A 4,709-nucleotide genomic window follows, 5' to 3' on the forward strand; every position below is an offset into this window, starting at 1 on the left:
TTATATACAAATATTGAAATATATGTTAATTATAGTATACATAATAAGTGGCAAAACAGAAATAGATCAATCGGAAAATATGAATTAAGTGCAAAAACAGAATATAAAATATAAAATATAAACTCCATACTTTTGTCATAAAAAAGGAACATAACTATAATATAAATTTGAAGTTGGGCCTCAAAGATACAGTGATCAGAAAACCCATTTACTTATCTTTTTGGTTCGTCAAAGACTCAAAAGCCCTGTTGACATGATCCAGTGTTTCAGAGATGGAAAAGAACAAGCGGAAAAAAGAGAAAATTTAACCGTTGAGAGTGGGATTTGAACCCACGCCCTTTCGGACCAGAACCTTAATCTGGCGCCTTAGACCAACTCGGCCATCTCAACTTTTGTGCTGATTTTGAATCCATATTTTATATTAATCTTATCTTGTTCATTTCTAATGATTTAAATGAGTTTATTGCAAAAATAACACAAACAAAAATGCTTCCTGCCAGTGTTTATTAGCAAGTGTATCATCAAAGAACTTAGAATGAGCTCCATAATTATTTAATACTAGAATACAGTTAACTTTAACTAATTTTATTAGAATTCCGCACAACATATTAGATTTAATGGTTATTAAATGAGTTTACTATTAACCAATGCATTTCAATTGTTTTGAGAGGGATAAAATTTTTAGAATTGAACTTTTAGAAAAGATACACCATATTCGTATTCAAAATAATTTGCGGTTTAATCCCAAAATCGTCAAGCCAATTGCAAACCTACTATTAGCGGTAGAAATAGACTAGGTTTATTATACAATTAATTAGCCTGAATCCGACTATTATAATTTTTTTTAAGTATTAAGCCTAATTTGTTATTAGGTCCGGCCTAATCTAAAGTCTAATAAATAAGTTGACAATTTTTTTACAAAAATAAAAGTTACTTATATGTAATATATTAAATTTAGTGTAAAAAATTCAAGTACAGTTAATTTTATATGAAGTTGATAATTGAGAGTCGTTAAATGACAATTTAGTCAAATTTGCCAAATCATTTAACAACTCTTAACTATCAACTTCACATAAAGTTAATTGTACCTGAGCTTCTACTTTTATGTTCTAATAAGCCCAAATAGACTTGATAAGCCAATAAGACTAATTAGTGAGTTTAGATCTGACTTATTAACAAAATAAAACTTATATAATAGTCTGAATCTGGACTTATTTTATAATAGATGAGGTTGGATACATGCCTTATAAGCACCTAAGAGAGTATTTGGTCTATTTTCACCCTTACCTGCTATCTCATATTGTTAGAATATAATTAGGGTCAATTAGATCATTTAGCATCAATCATATTAATTTAACATATCTGTATATTTATTATAGGTTATTACACTTTTATTACTTTGATTCTTCTAGCAAGCATCTATATAAACCCTTCTATATTGTATCATCGAAACATACTTGACAAGTCACATTACTTTTCTTCAGTTTGCTTTTTATTTTCTAACATGATAAAAGAGCCAATTTTTTATTTCCATGAAAAATTAGTTCAGAGCCCCTTGTTCTCTCTTCCCGTCGTCAAAAACCTCCTGACGTGCCACCACAAGTCCCTACTGCAACCACTTTTCTTCTCCTTTTCAGATGCATCTAGCATCGTTGGATTCGCTGCCAAATCAATGGACTAGAAACTCTCCACTTGTCACAACCCGAGCCTCCCACTGATCCACAACCAACCCATGTCTGGCCCGACCCGATCCGTCCCGTTTGGTGCCTGCATGTCAGCCCGCTAAGTAAACGCTGACGTGTTTTTCTCCTCCATCTAGACGCTGCAACGTGTCCTTCATTAGCTGACGTGGCTTTTGACGTGTCTGCTGATGTGGCAGACCGTGGGACCCTCCTTAAGATTTTTTGGTGAACTCTTTTCAATTATGTCCTGCACTTTCTTGATTTTTGTCCCGATTTTGCATTTTCTTCTATCTTTTGTCTTGTCTCTATTATAAAAAAAATCGAATATTTTTCAGCCTACAAAAAAGAAGGGTAAATTTTGTCAAAACTGTCATCGTTCTGGTCACCTACTCCCAGACTAACCCTTCTATTGAAAATACAAGCAGAAAGGATATGTTGACTTCAATTGCCCAATATTATTTTGCCGTTATTGCAAGCTCTTAGGACATTTGATTACTACCTGTCCTACACGCCTAGCCACATCCTGATTAGACTAAGTATCATTCTCGTCCCAACTTCTCCAAGAATGTGCTTGCTTCTGTTGCTGCTGCTACTAAATCTATTAATTCTGCTTCTCTCAACCCGTCTCCTGTCTCTTTCTTAAGCAACTTCTTTCCTTTTCTAGTTGTAACACCCTAATATTCAAATCCTTATACTCGAGTCATAAGTCAATGATAATAAGGTGGTAGACTCTCAAGGTGGATTATAATACATAATCATATATATGTTGAAAAGAAGTATTAAACGAGAAGTCTGAAAAGGAGTAAAATAAAATCACAGAACGGAACTCTCACGTATCGATAAACAGAAGATAAAGTGCACTCAGAAAGCGATATAAAGATAAAGCAGTAAAGGAGAATAAGATAAAGATAAAGATAGGATATAAGGTGCAATTTACGTAATTAAAATATTTGGAAAAAAAACTTACCAGATCACAACTTTTTGAAACACCAGACGCAATTGCAACTTTTCATTTTATATGTAAACCGCGACACCCTAATGCAGATTAGCTTTGGACGTAAACCGCTAGACCCTGTCGCGGTTTACGTTGAGTTGCTACAAGCATATAAACTGCTACACCATGTAGTGGTTTATGAAGGAATATCGTCCATGAAGAAATCGCGGCACCATAATTTGTCTCTTACTCTAGCAAATATGCAAATGAATGATGGATGTGAGCTCTTAATAATAGAGTGATAACTCCATAATTCCGAGAAGTTGAGTTTTTGAGTTTGAATCTAATTATATGTACTATAAATTCTTCATACAGTATCATCCATTGAGTCATGTTAATGTTTTCAGATTTTTTCCATTATGCCTCCAATTTTGAGTACAATCGGAGTTATTCGTGTTTTTATATATCATCGTTGTTCTTTCTTACTTGGTGCTTTCACTTGGAACTTTTTCTTTTAATAATGGCCTCAATCTTCTCTCCATTTCGTATATAAAAACACCAAGATGGAACAACGATGTATATATATATATATGTGTGTGTGTGTGTGTGTGTGTGTGTGTGTGTGAGAAAGCTCATCTGGAAAGGTATAAGTGTCCGGCCTCACTTACGACGCAAGGTCAACAGAATCTCATATCTTAACCTGGAGCAAGTGGAGCCGACCCACTGCATCTACCCAAAAAAATTCGAAACTTAGATAATTTCTCAAACCTCAAATCATTCTCGACTAGGAACAAGTTGGGGCTAACCAATGCATCTACTCCAGTAGACTCAAACCAAATTCAAAGCAAGTGGATCAATTTCACTATATCTACCCAAGCAGGTGTATTAAATTTAGAATCAATCTCAAATAACAATCTCATAATCATTATCATTCTCATCGCCAATCTCATAATCATCATTGTTCTCATTATCAATCTCATAATCATCATCATTTTCACTATCAATCTCATAATCATCATCATTCTCACTTAACACCTTGTCCATTTCTCTCAATTTTATTAACTCAATTCATTTGCCTTTCCCTAACTCTTCCATCCTCAATTCCACCGGCTCTAGAATCGTATCGAAGTTTATAAAGGTTTAGAAGGCCAAAAAATTGTTAAAAGACATAAAAACACACTTTTCCAAAATCTAGGGGTTGTGCATACGCATGCAAGTGGCTCGCGTACGTATGGGATGAAAATTAGGGTGTCACGTACGTGAGCCTTGTTCGCGTACGCGAGTGGTGAAAACAGCAGCATTTTCTCGCATCGTATACCACGTCTGCGTACGCGAGTCTGTAATTTCGACACTTCCGCGTACGCATGCCTCCTTCCAAATACGCGAGTGTTGCAGAAAGGCAAAAAGCTCTTAAGTGTAAAAGAATCAGTTTTTGAACCCAATTTTCAAACCTTCATATCTTTTGGTATAAAAATCATTTTCAACCATTTTTGAACTGTTGGAAATATCGATAAATGAATTTTTATAAAAATAGAATTTTGAAAGTTTTCCAACTCTGAGGGCCAAATTACGGCCTGCCAAAGTTTGTCAAAAATCTGTTTTTACCAAAAAACAGAATTTACCAATTTTTCCAAAGATTCACAAGCTTCAACTGTTTTCAATCAACAAAATGAACACAAACCAACTCATCCACATATTCACACTCAATCAAATCCAAACCTACTTCATCTATACATTCTAACTCAAGTTCCACATATCCAAAACCACATTTCCCATTAGAACTCAATCAATCATCACACAATACAAATGCCACTTACCTTTCTTACCTTTTTTTTGCCTCCGGCCTAAATTCAGGGCCTCCAACCAAATTCACAAATTCAATACATATGACACAATTAAATAATCATTATCCAATTCATTAAATTTCTCAACATACCAAATATGCAAATTCACACAATTCTCAACCCAATCATTAATTTTTACAACATATCAACTATACATATCAATACCAACTAAATATACAATCCAAACGTAATCCTAGGGGGGATCTAGCCTAGAAATTCTCATCACACTACACGGTACTTAAATAAAAC

The 4,709-nt window shown here is 34.2% G+C and overlaps 1 non-coding gene across 1 annotated transcript; it reads right to left on the reverse strand.

Annotated features, from left to right (window-relative positions):
- Window positions 1-309: 309 nt before the first annotated feature.
- TRNAL-AAG (transfer RNA leucine (anticodon AAG)) lies at window positions 310-390 on the reverse strand. The gene has a single exon. It is a non-coding gene; the product is annotated as a tRNA-Leu (tRNA).
- Between the last annotated feature and the right edge of the window lie 4,319 nt (window positions 391-4,709).

Source organism: Arachis duranensis, chromosome 6 (genome assembly GCF_000817695.3).
Source record: "Arachis duranensis cultivar V14167 chromosome 6, aradu.V14167.gnm2.J7QH, whole genome shotgun sequence".
Classification (NCBI taxonomy): Eukaryota; Viridiplantae; Streptophyta; class Magnoliopsida; order Fabales; family Fabaceae; genus Arachis; species Arachis duranensis.